This window comes from Nicotiana sylvestris, chromosome 4 (assembly GCF_000393655.2).
Source record: "Nicotiana sylvestris chromosome 4, ASM39365v2, whole genome shotgun sequence".
NCBI classification, from domain to species: Eukaryota; Viridiplantae; Streptophyta; class Magnoliopsida; order Solanales; family Solanaceae; genus Nicotiana; species Nicotiana sylvestris.
In genome coordinates this window covers 167911544-167928343 of record NC_091060.1, presented here as the reverse complement: position 1 = coordinate 167928343, position 16800 = coordinate 167911544, and the positions used below count along the sequence as shown (strand labels likewise).

The window sequence follows — 16800 nt, the reverse complement described above, 5'->3', positions numbered from 1 at the left end:
CTATTTTTGAATGACCACTTGTAAATCTAACTATTTTTGAATTTCTCCCATTAATTCTCGTCATTCACTGGTCAATAATTTGACAAGTTTGCAAAAATAACCAAAAAGTGCAAATAAGAAAATCTAGCTCCCAGTTGCTTATTCCCTACTGTAACCGTCTAAACTCTAAAGAACTAACCATGTAAACGTATAACTGATAAACTGATAATATATATGATTAAACCTAGTAAAACTGATAAACTGACCAAAATAGTTTTGCCTTATTTTCGATCGAGAAGCAGAAACTATATAAACCTACCACTATAATTATTTTATGATGTAGAGAAAAAGGGAATTACCAGTTATATCAGCCCATAAGTAAGTTAGTATAAGAATGAGTCAATTTATAAAATATTATTAATTATGTAGAAGATATGGAAAATTAATTATGTATATCACACTGTGTATTATATTTGTATCAAATATGTATCACATGTATATCCATATATGTGATATACATGTGTGATACATAATTAATACATGTGTCACAAAAGAATTTTTCGTACTCGATTTTAACTACGAATTTTGATAGCAAATCAGTCCAAATCACCTCCAATCTTCTTCAAATTTTGTAAGTTGACTCATATATATATTTTTAATGAATTTTAACAATATCCATTAAAAAAAAAGTTCCACTTATGACTCATCTTTTATATATATATGGGTTTTGCTAACATATTACCTTCATGTGGTATGTTAGCATTGTCCCCAACTTTCTTTCCTTTTAAATATCCTTAACAGTGGTTCAATAACACACTTAGTAGAGGGGTGTTTTTGTCCTTTTTCCCAAAAAATAAAAAACAATTTGTACTCCCCCATTTCCCTTTCTTTCTCCCTCTCGTTCTCTTTAAATTTTTGCTAACTTTCTCGATCTGTTTTTTTGGCTGCAAAGGTGTCGCTAGACTCGCTAGCTTCTTTTTTCTTTTTGTGATAATTTTGGGTTTTCATTCTTCTTTGAGTTATTTGTGAATATTTCCGGAGGCTGAGATTTAAATAAGTACTTGATTGAGCCAAAACTTTCAGAAAAAATCATGAAAAGAAAATGGGGAATACCAAATCTAAAATGCATTTCGTAAATGGATGTTACTCAACTCGATAACCAAACTATCTGAGAGGATTACATCAAAAAAAGGATTTCCGATGCAATTTCTTTTGATAAACGAAATTTTAAATCTTACTGATCTGATATGATAAGAGAAGGAAAATGCTTATAGGCGAAAAATAGTGAAGGTAGCGTAAAAACTATTTGAAAAGAAAATAATTGCAGAACAGATTGTCAGTGCCGAAACATTCTGCCATTGAAAGAGAGAAAAATTCGTTGAGGAGAATGACAATAAAAACTATCTTGCTCAAATTATAATTATAACCTTCAATTAATAAAAAACACAAGGGTACTTAAAAGGGCAATTTTGAAAATTAGAAAATGGACACAATGCTGGCATACTACCTTCATGTAGTATGTTAGCAAAACTATATCATCTTATTTGCTATTTCATTCATGAAATTTCCTTTTCGTCTTGCCTCTAATGTTGCTAATCACCCTTAAAAATATGGAAGGAGAACTTTGCATTTGATTCTTGGAGAGAAAGAATCTTTATTTATTTGGGTTTTCAATTTTTATATGTATCTAACTAGTTTTTGTAAGTGTATGATTAATGGCTACATGTTGATAAATTAGAACTTATTTGGAATATTTTTGCAAAATTCCCGAGAAGAAACTTACTTGCACTCGCTTACATATTAAGTTTGGAAATAGGCCAAAAATGTCCCTTTACTATGCGAAATTGAGGGCTCTCCTCCGTTAAAACTTTGGCTCTAGCCTAGGCCTCCCGTTAATACCTTGGGCCAAAAATGCCCTTTTTCGTTCCCCACCCAACAGAAAATAATTTAGGGATACATTAGAGTTAATTATATTATTAATTAATAAGATTTGACTATTTGACTTTTAAATAAATATTTTAAATTACTTTTTAACCTAACCCATTATAATCTAAGGTGACCCGACCCAACCCTGCTCTTTTAACCCCAATCAGTCCTCATTGTTATCTCATAACTCTCAGAATATTATGCGAGTTCTCTAGGCTACTCGTTCTAGGGCTTCGTTTGTGAGGGCTTTGCTGGTCGAAAAAGGAAAATCAAGGTATACTACTAGTCACTGTTATAATTTTTTATTGTGTAGTTAGGGTTTTGTTGGCCCTTTTTTGTTTAAAGAAATATTTTCTTTTTGGTGTTGTTGCAAGAGAAAATGATTTAAAAACTTGATTTTATATCTAAAGTTTATTTTTTTGATGTCTTTATTGGAATATTTTATGGCCCGATAGCCAGCTTCTTGCCTTTTAGGATTTATTATGATTTTTAATTGATACTTGTTGTTGTATAGTTACTGATGTGGTCCATCTTTTGTCTCCTTTTTTTGTTCCTTTGCATGTGAAAGCTATTGAAGATGATTCAGAAAGTTGACCTGATTTTCGACTATGGGGGTAATTTCACCTGAACTTCTATATAATCAGAATCTATTGTATGTTTTGTCTGGTCATGAATCTAGTGGTGTTCGATTTGCTGTTGTATGTGATGAGTTTACAAAGAACTTAGGTTTTAAAAAAAATCAAACATCTTTTAGTAACTGGACCTTCTGGAAGATATTACTTGGTAACAGATAATGATGGTATGAGGATCTTGTAGTATTTATTCAGTAAGGAGTTTAGAGTTATAAATTTCTTTGTTGTAGATGATTCAGATTTGAGGGTTTTTGCTCAAGATATCAAATACTACACTGAAACATACATTGTAAATTTTGATGTAGCTTCTGACCAAGAAAGTAGTGTACGTGATTGTGAGTCTGATGATCTAATTTCATATGGTTATAATTCTGAAGAACTTAAGGCATTTAGCCAATAAAGAATGAGGGATATGAGTTATAAATTAGAGAACTATAAGGAATTAGAAAAGGGTCAAACATTTAAAGATATGACTGAGGCCAGAAAGGTGATAAACTTCTATGCAATAGCTAATCGTAAATGTTTGAGGGTAAAAAAAAAAGTGATACTACTAGGGCCACATATAAGTGGCAAGATGAATGACCCTTTGACTATTTCATATCAGAAGATGGGAGGAGTGACACCTTTAGAATCAAAACCTTAAATCTCAATCACACTTGTGACCCTATGGTTAAAAATCTTAGGGCAGGTGCCAAAACATTAACACATATATTTAAGAGTAGGGTTCAGTATAATCCTCAATACAAGGTAAAAAGATATGAGAGGGGAGTTGAAGATTAGTTATGACCTAAATGTATCTAAGACTATCGTGAAAAGAGCTAAGAGGTTTGCTCTTGAGAAGTTTGAAGGTAGTTTCTTTGAGGACTACAAGAAACTTGAAGCATATGGTAGAACTTCTAATCCGGGAAGTGATGTAGTTATCAATATATCAAATGATGCTCTTGAACAAGGCAAAAGGAAGTTCTTGAGAATGTAAATTTGTTTGAAAGCAATGAAGGATGGATGGAAAAGTGGTTTGAGACCACTAATTGGTTTAGATGGTACTTTTCTAAAGGAAAAATATAAAGGGTAGTTGTTAGTGGCTATAGGGCAAGATTATATGGATTATTTTTTTCCCATAGCATGGGCAGCGGTAGATAAAGAAACAAGTAGAACTTGGAGTTGGTTTTTGGTGCTTTGGAAGCAATCTTTGGATTTTAAAGATGGAGATGGAGTGACATTCATCTCAGACATGCAAAAAGTAAGCAATTTTAATTTTTTTTTCCTTTCAGTTTTTTTCTGTCAAGTTCATTTTTTTCATAATTGTTGCTTAATGAATTTACATGAATTAATTGATGCTAAGAACATTGTGGTTCTTGAAGCTAGGCATAGATTTTGTGCAAGGCATATTGGTGTAAAAAATAAAAGAGTGGACAAGCAAAGAAGCTTATGTGGTGGTGTGTTTGGGCCACATATGAAGAAGACTTTAAGGATCAATTGAGAAAATTGGATGATATTAACGAAGAAGCTGCTAAAGACTTGCTAAAATATCCACCTCAAACTTGGTGGAGAGCTTATTTTGACACTCAGTGTACAAAATATCATGGTTGACAGGATAAATTTTTCCTCAAGTTGACATTAATTTCATTGAATCATTTAATGCATGGATTTTGGAGGCAAGACAGATGCATATCATCAAAATGTTGGAGGAGATAAGGTTGAAGGTTATGAAGATGTTGGTATACAGTCTAACTTGAATTGAAGCTATACAATTCTTATAGAGAAATAACTCTTGGTTTTCATATACACTTCAATGGTGAATTTGACTATGAAATCAGTGAGGGAGATGATAGACACACAGTTAATCTTGAGACAAAAGGTGCACCTGTAAGCTTTGGGGCTTATCTGGGATCTCATGCCCCTATGCTATCAAGGCTTTGTAGCATGATAAGGTATATTGTCTTGAGTTGAAACTTTTTTGTTACTGATGCAATTGTTTAATTTTTGATGTATTTTATTTTGCTTTGCTTGTATCTTAGATTGATCCAGTAACACAAATACATTGGTATCACAGTAAAGAGGCATACTTGATGAAGAGCAAATACAGCCTGTTAGGGAGGTTAATTCTGGAAGATCAATCCTGCACAAGCTATGAAGCCACCAGAAGTTGTGAAAACTGTAGGCATACCCAAAGTTAAGAGGAATAGAGTACTATATGAAAAAGGAAAAAGGAAGGGTGAATGTAGTGTTTCTAGGAAGGGAGCTACTATACACTGGAGTAAATGTGATAAAGCTGACCATAATGCAAGGTCTTGTTACAATGTAAGCATTTATTTTCTAATCTTTCCTTTTTATTTTGAGACTCAACTAAATCATTGTATATCTTCTTTTGATGACATGACACTACTCATGGAGAAGGTTCAAGCTCGAGGAAAAGAAAAAACTATGGACAAATATCAATTTCAACTGTACTAGTTTCAGGTGGCACACATGAAGAAGAAGAAGCAGAATTTCAAACTGAATCTGGGACACAACAATCATTTTATTCAACTGAATCTATAACACAACAATCAGTTTATTCAACTCAAGCTGTAACACAACAATCGCAACCTTATGGTCCTAAAGTTGGTATTGACGAAGACCCACTACTTAGGCCAAAGATTTTTTCTAAGACAATGACAAGACTGAAGGAGAGGATGACAAAGGCAAAGCCACCAATTGGGTCAAGGAGAATTATATTTACTAGAGATGCTAATGGGGTGTCAATACCATCGGGCTTGCCTTTTTCACCAACTAAGACTACTTTGAAGGGTAAGGCAGTAATGACATCCAAACAGCTACAGGATGAAGGAAGAAAGAAAAAATTTAAGATAATTGATAGAAAGGGAAAAGGAGTACCAACTGATGAATCAATTGATGAGGAGGGATTTGAAGATTAGTTTGTTCGTAGCTTCTTTTTACTTACGTGGGAAAATCAATTAATTTATTGCTTGCATGTACTTGGAAACTAACTTGTGAAAATTCTCCAAATGTTTGGTTGATCTTCCATGAACTCACTTTCACAATTTATCTTGTTGACAAGATCACATGTAGAATTTGTAATGGATTAATGTGTATCTTAACTGCTTTTGGCTTGTTAATGTTAAGTCCAGAATGTGAAATTCTAGTATTTGTTGTGGAATCTCTTGTTCGTTGTTTACTTCATCTTATGGGAAAGTTTTAAAAAAAAAATTGTGGGATTATAGTGTTTGTTGTATATGTGTACTCTAGAATAGTAAATATTGTTTCTTGGAGAACTGTTTTGTGAAATAGTAATTGCCACCAATTCCTTTTGCTGCTTTGGAAACTATTACTCTCATACCATAATGTGGTCAATGATTTGAAGGGAGGCTATTGATTTTAGTTTGTTTCTGAGCTTGTTTTTTTTTTTTTTCTCATGTGCTGTTATGAAGTTGAGGCTACTAGTGCTTAGCATTTGCTTCTGTAATCAGCTCACAACTTATGAAACAGTTGTTGATCTAAGGTTTCAGATACCAAACAATACTACTCTATATCGATGTTCAAAGTCCATTGGTCTTTCTTGCTTGCATTTTTAGTTTTAATAACAGTAGTAGCTGATTATTGTGATCACACAGAGCAATGTGTATCATGGCAGTTTTTAATTGTCATGTGTTCATATGTATTCACATTACTTGTAAGACTTCCTATTACTTTGATAAGTTTTGGGCTTCTTGTTAACTTACTGCAGCACCAACTAGTAGGGATTGAGGTGCGTCGTCAGTTGAAATTTGCATTTTAGTTCCAATTTTTGTTTACAATGTTATGAAGTGTTTAATGCATTGGCTTATTAGAGATTCTGGAGGAATGAATCACTGGAGTCCCTTTTCTTAACCTTAGCACTGATGATATCTCTTATGTAAAGGAATTAAGCTCACACATTAACATAAATCCACTTCCAAAATAGTTTTCAGCAAGCTTTATTGCACTGCAATTATACATTAACTTTGAAAATGCATCACAATACTAGTATTTAAGTCCATTTCTTATAGGCTCAAATAATATTGCTAATATCTTTTACCATAAGAAAATACATTACATACTTTATATTTCGTTAAACATCCTAATGCCATTACAATCAATCGAACAACAACAATGCATTTAACATAAGAATGTTAAATGCATAAGAATGAGAACCCAACAACTTTGCAACTACTCTATCATGATCAGTAGAAGAAGCTTCAAAGGCAGCAACTTTTTCCTTTAATACATTGATTTCAATATGAAGATAATCTGATTTTTTCTACAAAAAATCTATTTTCCTCACAAGAGCCTCCTTTCCCCTCTTCAATTTATTGATGACAACTAAAACTTTCGAAGAGAATTCATCGTCTTCCCATTCCCAATAACCACATAACCCCTTATTCTGCAATAAAAAAATTATAACATTAGAACAAATGATCCATATAAGTATGTTCAAAATTAGACACAAAATTCACAAGATACAAACGGCCAATTACATAAGGCTTTGGGCACCTAAAAAAACGTCTTCTAGGATTCTCAAGAGTTCCATAGAAACACATCCTATTACACCCGTAGAAAAACTAGAAAATTGAGAAACTTCATGAACAATGGAAATAAATAAATAAATAAAGAAGATGACTTTAATCTTACTCTAAAACTCTACACAATAAGAAATTTACTAGAATTAAAGAAAAAATAATACTCACTTGAGCAGAATTGAGAATTTTAGAAGAGGGGCTAGGGTTTTGAAGAAGGAGGGAAATAAATCTTAATAGAAGAAGAAAAATAGGTTCGGATCGCTTAAAAAATGATGGGTTGGAGAGAGGGGAGGGGGTTGGTACATTAATTAGGAGCATAAAAAGTCCCTAAATTATTTTCTGTTAGGTAGGGAACGAAAAAGAGTCATTTTTAGCCCAATGAATTAATGGAAGGGGTAGGCCAGAGCCAAAGTTTTAACAAAGGGCAGATGCCCTCAATTTCGCATAGTAGAGGGACACTTTTGGCCCATTTGAAGTTTAATTAGTTTAACTTTTGGAGGAGCACTACCCACTTGCTGAGGTAAAAATTGCACAGGCGCCCTATTTGGCCGTCCCTATTTAACTTATACCCATATTTTTAAAATTATTTAACCTATACCCTAATTTTTACAACTTTAGACGCCTCCTTCTTCCTGCGACTTGTGCGCTCCTTTAATTTTATAAGGTCATCACTTGCTTTAAAAGTAAATTCTGCGTTTTGAGGCCTCAAAAACCGCTTTCGACATCACCTCAATTTGCGTGCGCGGTCCGAACGCGTAGCCGGAAAGCCATTATGTGAAAATCTATGAAAAATGATGAATTTTAACTTTAAAATGGATTTAAGTTGACTTCGGTCAACATTTTGGGTAAACGGACCCAGACCCGTGATTTGACAGTCCCGGAGAGGGTCCGTAGGAAAATATGGAACTTGGGCGTATGCCCGGAATCGAATTCCGAGGTCCCAAGCCCGAGAAATAAATTTTTAAAGAAATTATTTTCTGGAATTATTTATGAGTTTTGGAAATGAAATGTGTTTAAAATTTGATGGTATCGGGCCCGTATTTTGGTTCCGATACCCGATACAGGACTTATATGTGATTTAAGATAAGTCTGTGAAATTTGGTAAGAAATGAACGTGAAATGATGTGAATCGGATCGTATTTGAGAAAATTGGAAAATTTAAAATTTTTAAGAAATTTCATGATTTTGATGCTAAATTCATAGTTGTTGATGTTATTTTAGTGATTTGAATGCACGAGCGAGTCTGTATGATGTTTTTAGGTTGGTGTGTATGTTTGGTTTGGAGCCCCAAAGGCTCAGGTGAGTTTTGGATAAGCCACAGAGTGGATTTTGGACTTGGAAAGTTGCAGACTTCAATTGTTTCATTGCAGGCCTGCAGGCTTCACATTTGCGAAGCCTAGCTCGCAAATGTGTGTTCGCAAATCCGAGGCTGAGTCGCAAATGCGAAACAGCCCAGGCCAGCCCCCCTTCGCAAATGCGAGATTTTCCTTCGCAAATGCGATGCTCCCCATTTGGGCTTGTCATCGCAAATGCGACTGTTTGTTGGCAATTCTGACTTCGCAAATGAGAAGTTAGCAGAGCCTGGGTCCGTAGTTGTGAACCCTGATCGTAATTGCGATGCCTGCAACCTGTAAGTTCATAACTTAGACGCATTTTCAATCATTTTTCACATCTTCTCAAAACATAAACTCTCTAGGGCTATTTTTCAAAGGTAACTTCTCTTCCTAAACGATTGTAAGTGATTTCTAACTAGTTTTCTTCAATCATTAACATCTTTTCACATGATTTCAACTCAAAATCAATGATTTTCATGGGGGAAATTGGGTGTTTTGGGTAAAACCTAGGTTTTTCAAAAATTGGGGATTTGGACCTCAATTTGAGGTCTGATTTCAAAACAAATTATATATTTGAGTTCGTGGGGGAATGGGTAAACGGGTTTTGGTTCGAACCTCGAGTTTTGACCATGTGGGCCCGGGGGTGATTTTTTTGACTTTTTGGGTAAAACTTTAGAAAACTCATTTTCAAATGCATTAGAGTTGATCCATTTAGCATTTATTGGTGTAATTAAGTAACTTGTGACTAGATACGAATGAATTGGTGGTGGAATCAAGAGGTAAGGCGATAGTATAGACTTGAATTGTGTTCGTGGCATCGAGGTAAGCGTTTGATCTAACCTTAGCTTGAGGGATTAGGAGTCGAGTCCTATTTGCTATGTGGTATTTGTCGAGTACGACATATATGCATGGTGACAAGTATCTATACGTTGGTGTCAAGCATGCCCGTGAGTCTTACATTGTGATTATTCTGACTTTGTTGTATTATTCATGCTTTGATGATAGTTTCTATTGTTGGGCAAAGTTTGTGAAAGTAATTGAGATATTTGAACATTGAGGAGCGTTGGCTCAAGTTGTACAATGAAATGTGAAAGTATAAGTGGTAATTGAATCTTTTAGAGCATTGACTCAAGTTGTGAAGTGAGTTGTGAAGTAAAAGTGAAAAAGAGAAGAGAATCATTATATTATCTCCCTTGCCGGGATATTGTTGCTTTTGATGTAATCTCCTTTGTCGGGATATTGATGTTTCTTTTGATGTTGTTCCCTTGCTGGGACTTGATTGTTGAACTATTGTTCCCTTGCCGGGATTCTTATTGTAATTTCATTTATTTCATTGCCCTATTGTTTGTGATTGTTGTTTGGGTGAGGAAGAGTGTTAAAGCACGAAGGGTGATGCCGTGTATTGTTTTGGTGAGAGAGTGTTAAAGCACAAATGGTAATGTCGTGTATGATTTGTGAGGAAAGAGTGTAAAGCACGAAGGGTGATGCCGTGCCGCATGATGTACAATTCCGTGCCGATTATATTGATTATATGGTGAGGACGAGAGTAAAAGCACGAAGGGTGATGCCGTGCACATTTTCATTACTTGATTGCTTTGGTGAGGATGAGAGTAAAAGTACGAAGAGTGATGTCGTGCACTTATTGATTCCTGATTTTTGTTGATATCTGAGATATGTTGTTCCTTTTTAATTTCCAGTTGTCTTTCTATTCTTAAGTTATAGTTCCCCGCAACATGTTTCCCCTCCCATACTTGACTTTATATTACCGTTCTTCTTTTCCGTTGTATATGGTTTAAACTGCACAGGTTTATCTGGCAGTCTGGTCCTAGCCTCGTCACTACTTCGCCGAGGTTAGGCTAGGCACTTACTAGCACATGGGGTCGGTTATGCTGATACTACACTCGATTCTGTGTGCAGATCCCGGAGCAACAACTTTTGGACCTTAGATTGGGTGGCTGCCTTCAGTCCACGCAGAGATCCAAGGTAGTCCTGCAGGCGTTCGCAGGTCCTTGCGTCTCCCTCTATCCCTTTATTCCTGTTTCATTTAATTAGTTCAGAAACAGTGTATCTTTTATCTTCCAGACTTTGTATGTAGTATTCTTAGACCGTCTGTGAAACTGTGACACCAGTTCTGGGTGGTCGAGCCTCAAACAGTTGTATTAGATACATATTTTCGATAGTTTACTACAAAACTAGAATCCTTCTTCCAGTTCGACTCTGAATCATCCGTTAACTAAATTCAACCATGCACACAAGTCGATACTCATATTATAAAGTTGTTCCAGACCTTACGCTGCCGGATGGAGCTTGATTTCTTAAAACGGCCGGCCGGGTCAAGAAACTAAATCTTGCAAGTAGGGGTTGGACTCATTAATGATAGAAGTAGATAGGAGCATCGAGACAAGTGTTTAAAATGTGAAGCAGATAAGAAACTTACAGCAAACATCAGTCTTCATAATTTGTTATATGAATAAGAAAATTTAGAACTATGCACATAAGTGCAATTAAGACAAACCTGTTCGATTGTCTTCTGCTTATTATAATTTTCGTTGTCTACACGTTATTGCTTTATAATTGTTAAAGAAGATAAAATGGGTAAAAAGATAATTTGTTCAAATAGTCGGCTTGCCTAGCTTACATTAGTAGGCACCATCACGACTCCCGAGGGTGAAAAATTCGGGTCGTGACAAATTTCTACTGAAATATGAAAGCACGACTTGATTCCCTGTGCATTAGGTGAAGATGTTACTTTCACTAATGGTTTTGTTTTATAGGAGTATTGCTTTTCAAATTTCCTGATAATTCCATTATAGCAACTGGATCTTAATAACAACTTGTCATAGAGCTGAGGTTCAGCAAATATAAAGAAAAACTTCAGCTCCTAGAATGCTGAATTTCAGCAAATACAAAACAAACTTCAGCCCTGAAGTTCATCACAAACATAACAAAGATTCAGTTAAAACATTCTGAAGTTAAGCAAATATAGAACAAAACTTCAGCTAAAACATGCTGAAGTTCAGCAAAATAGAGAACAAAACTTCAGCTACTAGAATGCTTAATGTCACGTCCTTAGTTGTTAACTAAGTACACGTGCGGCACTTGACAAGTCGCTCACGATCTTGCACAACTTGCTCACGTTCTTACTATGTCAAGTCAGCCTTACTACACTTAAGATCGCTAAGAGAATGGAAGAAAGAATACAAGAGAATTGTTAAAGGAAGCGTTGTATTAAAGAGAACTTGAATTGTTTGCTTGATAAATTACAAATGAATGGTTCCCTTTATATACTAGTCTCCTAGGGGCTAGTGGGTAAATATTAATTATTACACAAGTCCTTGATATTTACAAGATAAGAGCTTTTTCTAGAATTCTCTACAAGCCTAGAAGATTTCAAGGATTTTCCTAGCAAATCCATAAGGATCTAGGTTCTTCCTGAGGAAATGTTCATACCTCTCTAGAATCTTCTCACAAATGCTAGATTTCTTCTTATGTAAGCTTCCACATGGCATTAATATATGCCAAATGGCGCCTATGTGGCATGATGACATGGCAGGTCATCACACTCTCCCCCACCCAATATTGCGACGACTGCGACGCAATGCTGCTGCATAACCTCTCGGATCTTATCTTTGAATTTCCACAAGTCTTCATATCGTTCCCACGTGGCCTCCTCCAGTGATTGCCCTTTCCAATGGACAAGGAACATAACGGTGGCTTTTTGCCCTTATTTTCACTTGGTCTGGTAATCTATGATAGCCTCAATCTCCCGGTCATGCGAGGCGATGATAGTCATTGGCACCCGACTTGATTGGTCCCTACTCGGATCATCCTTATCTTCTTGATATGGCTTAAGCATGCTGGCATGGAAGGCAGAGTAGATCTTAAGATACGATGTCATGTCAAGCTTGTATGAGATCTTGCCTTTGTTAGCTAACTCGATAAGTTGTTTGGATGCTGGATCATGCTGCATGCCTTCTTTTATAGCCTCCCAAATGTCCCCACTCGCTGAAGTGATTGTAGCAATCTCAGCTTTCCGGCTCAAGGCATCGGCTACAACATTACCTTTTTCAGGCTTATACTCCAACGCATAATCAAACTCGGCTAAGAAATCCTGCCACATAGCCTACTTTGGTGTGATCTTCTTCTGTGTCTGAAAGTAGCTAGTAGCCATATTATCAGTCTTGACCATGAACCTCGACCCGAGCAGATAATGTCTCCATGTATGAAGGAAATTCACAATGACAGTCATTTCCTTCTCTTGCACTGTGTAATGCCACTCCGTCTCATTTAACTTGCGGCTCTCAAATGATATGGGATGCTTATCCTGCATCAGGACACCCCCAATGGCGAAGTCTGAGGCATCTGTGTGCACCTTAAATGTCTTGGCAAAGTCAGGTAATGCCAAGACTGGCTCTTCTGTTATAGCTGCCTTAAGGCATTCAAATGCCTTTTGACAATGCTCCGTCCAAACCCATGGCTTGTTCTTCTTTAGCAACTCAGTCAATGGTGCGGCCTTTGCTGAGTATCCACTGATGAACCGACGATAGTAGTTAACAAGGCCAAGGAAGGATCTCAACTCAATTACCTTTATGGGTGCCTCCCACTCCTGGATAGCATGTACCTTAGCCTCGTCCATGCGTAGCTCACCATTGCTAATGACATGGCCCAAGAAGTGTACCTTTGATTGTGCGAACTCACATTTCTCCCTCTTAATATATAGCTCGTTCTCTCGCAAGACTTGCAAAACCTTCTTTAAGTGCTCCATGTGCTCCTCCAAGGTGTTGTTGTAGATGACTATGTCGTCTAGGTAGACTACCACGAACTGATCAATGTAGGGATGGAAGATCTTGTTCATAAGGGTGCAAAATGTGGTCGGTGCATTGGTTAAGCCGAAGGACATAACCAACCACTCAAAGGCTCCATATCTCGTCACACATGTTGTCTTTGGCTCATCCCTTTCCGCAGTGCGAAACTGGTAGTAGCCCTTTCAAAGATCCACCTTGGTAAAGTACTTGGCTTGCCCAAGTCTATTGAACAAGTCCGCAATGAGCGATATCGGGTACTTATTCTTTAATGTGACCTTATTAAGTGCTCGGTAGTCTATGTACAAACGTAACGATCCATCCTTCTTCTTCTGGAACAATACTGGTGCGCCAAAAGGTGCCTTTGATGGGCGAATGTGACCAGCATCTAGCAGCTCCTTCAATTGTTTCCTGAGCTTCTCTAGCTCGGGAGGTGCCATACGATATGGGGAAAATGCGAATGGCTTAGCCCTTGGGTCCAACTCAATCTTGTGATCCACCTCTCGCCTGGGCGGCAAGTGCTTAGGCAACTCCTCGGGCATGATATCTTTGTTTTCCTTAAGCAAATTCTCTATGCAAGGCGACACTGTCTCTGGAAATTTTTTTCTTCCTCTAGACTTGAAATGGTTGCCACGAACGTCGGCTCCCCCTTCTTGATCCCCTTGACAACCTGCATAGCTGAGAGTTGTGCTTGGATCTGTCCGTGTGGCATAGTCACTGTAGGTACCATGCAAGCTCCTTCTCGCTCCATAACCAAGAGACGTTGGAGGTAGGGGTCGATTAAAGTATGACAATGTCTAAAGAACTCTTGCCCCAGTATGATGTCAAAGATATCCACAGCGGTTACGGTAAAGTTTGTTATACCTTTCTAAGTTCCCAATTTGACACCAACTCCATTAACCACCCCACGAACATTCTGTATCTCGGCATTCACGGTCTTGATGCGAGAGTTGGTTGGAGCAAGCTTCAATTCTAGTCTCTTTACGGCAGCCTCAGTCACGAAATTATGAGTTGCTCCAGTATCCACCATTGCACGAGCGGACTTGTTGTTAATGGTGAGATCCACGTACTGATTGCCATTCTCGGTAGGTTGGATAGCTTGTTTCGTGACAGCACCACATAATCCAATCATACTTAACTGTGTAGTTCTCAGACTCTCTCCTTGTGGCTGCTCCTTTCGCTCACGTACCATGGCACTAAGGCTCTTGAGGTCACGACAATTCCTGAAGCCATGTGGCCCTCCACATATTTAGCATCCCTTCTTCTCGACCTGCGCCTTCTTCTCGGCGTAGCCCTGACGACCACTCGACTTTTTGAAATCTTGAGTCTTGGAGTATTGTTATTGTATCTCCTTGACTTTGCCACAGTCTCCCCCACCTTTGGCATTGTTAACCTTTGACTCCTTGCCACTGCCTTTGTCGTGCTTGTCATGCCTGAAATCCATTAATGATTCGGCCTCCACTATGGCTTGGTCTATATCAGTAACTTGTCGGTGTTGCAACTCCTGCTTAGTCCAATTTTGCAACCCGTCCATGAAGTGGAACAACAAGTCATCATTAGTCAAGTTGGGGATTTAAAGCATAAGGGTAGTGAACTCCTTGACATAGTTACGTATGCTCCCTGTTTGCTTCAATTCCCTAAGCTTGCGCCTTGCCTCGTACAAGACATTGTTTGGAAAGAATTGTCGCTTGAACTCCACTTTGAACTAATCCCATATGCTAATAGTACATAGACCTTTATCCACATCGGCCATCTTCCTTCTCCACCATAGCATGGCAGTCTCTGAGAGGTACAACACCACAGTGTTGATCTTGGCCTCGTCGTCCCTCACTTTGCCACGCCTGAAGTAATTCTCCAAGTGCCAAAGGAAGTTTTCCACTTCTTGTGCATCACGAACACCTTTTAACACCGGGGGTTTGGGAGCCTCGATCTTGGCCTCCCTCGTCACCACAACATTGCTGGCTATCTCGGTCACGCCAGTATTGACATGCTCTTCGAGTGACTCTATATTTGCCTTCATAGCATCGATAGTACTCAAAGCCTCCATGAGTCTTCACTCTAAGGAAGTGATGGTTTGCCTTAGTTCCATCTCAGTCTGTGTACACCCCTCCAAGTCATTTCGGATACTCCCAATCTCTTCAAGAGTGTGCCCCTCAAGAACGTTAAGGGTTCCTTCCACCTTCCCCAATCGTTGGCCAAAAATCTCCACGGCGTCCATCCCTGCGTTCATCTTCATCATCCACTCTTTACCGAGCAACACGTCCTCTAGAAGGAACTCCACTTCATCCTCGCTCGCCTCAGTGGCAGATGGTTCTTGGGATGTAAGCCCTTCATTTGACACAACCTCAGGTGGCACCTCCTGCTCTTGTTGGTGGCATTCCTCTTTTTGCTACGACCGCTCTTGCCAGCAGCATCCTGGATGACGTTGGCTTGGGTGTTGGCAGCGTTAATTTCTCCGTCGTTCGCCATTCCCTTAGTTGAAACCTTTGCTCTGATATCACGTTGTCACATCCTTAGTTGTTAACTAAGTACACGTGCGACACTTGACAACTCGCTCACGATCTTGCACAACTTGCTCACGTTCTTGCTATGCCAAATCAGCCTTACTACACTCAAGATCGCTAAGAGAATGGAAGAAAGAACACAAGAGAATTGTTAAAAGGAAACTTTGTATTAGAGAGAACTTGAATAGTTTGTTTGATGAATTACAAATGAATGACCCCCTTTATATACTAGTCTCCTAGGGGCTAGTGTGTAAATATTAATTATTACACAAGTCCTTGATATTTACAAGATAAGGGCTTTTTCTAGAATTCTCTACAAGCCTAGAAGATTTCAAGGACTTTCCTAGCAAATCCATAAGGATCTAGGTTATTCCTAAGGAAATGTCCATACCTCTCTAGAATCTTCTCACAAATGCTAGCCTTCTTCTTATGTAAACTTCCACATAGCATTAATATATGCCAAATGGCGCCTATGTGGCATGATGACATGGTGGGTCATCACATTAAGTTCAGCAATTACAAACAAAAACTTCAGCAAATAGAGAACAAAACTTCAACTACTAGAATGTTTAAGTTCAGCAATTACAAACAAAAACTTTAGCCAACACTTGGTTCAACAATTTACTACTTCAAGCCCGTCTACTAGAATGCTGAAGTTTGTGTGATTGCCTTTGCTACTTCAGGCCCGTATGCCTGAAGTTACGCGAAAAGTGAGTATGCTTGCAATTTTTTTTTGCAAAGCGAGTATAAGTTAAACATGACCCAAAAAATGGGTATAGATGTAAATGCCCCGTGCTGAGGAGTTAAGTTTTTTTTTTTCCGGCTTTTCATTCTTTGATTATCATCATTGCCATGATTCAAAGTGTTTTATTCAGGTTTTAATTTTATTTTTTTTCAAAAATTTTAGGAGAAATACGCGATGTTACTCATAAATATATAGAGTAGTAAAATAAGTGAATAGTCAGTAAAAGCTTTTTCTTAATCATGTGCAAATTCTTAATAAGTTATCCTAATTAAGTAACAAAATTTTAATTTAAAAAATAATAAATATATTTATTGATTTAATATAAATATTAAATATGCAT

The 16800-nt window shown here is 37.5% G+C and overlaps 2 long non-coding RNA genes across 2 annotated transcripts; one reads left to right on the top strand and one right to left on the bottom strand.

Annotated features, from left to right (window-relative positions):
- The first annotated feature begins 2071 nt into the window (after nucleotides 1-2071).
- LOC104250070 (uncharacterized) lies at nucleotides 2072-5175 on the top strand. The gene is made up of 6 exons (XR_011406995.1): nucleotides 2072-2179; nucleotides 2474-2519; nucleotides 3659-3777; nucleotides 3899-4468; nucleotides 4556-4838; nucleotides 4935-5175. It is a non-coding gene; the product is annotated as an uncharacterized lncRNA (long non-coding RNA).
- A 1294-nt stretch (nucleotides 5176-6469) lies between these two features.
- On the bottom strand, nucleotides 6470-7321 carry LOC104250069 (uncharacterized). The gene is made up of 2 exons (XR_716927.2): nucleotides 7244-7321; nucleotides 6470-6939 (listed from the first exon to the last, which is right to left on the bottom strand). It is a non-coding gene; the product is annotated as an uncharacterized lncRNA (long non-coding RNA).
- Between the last annotated feature and the right edge of the window lie 9479 nt (nucleotides 7322-16800).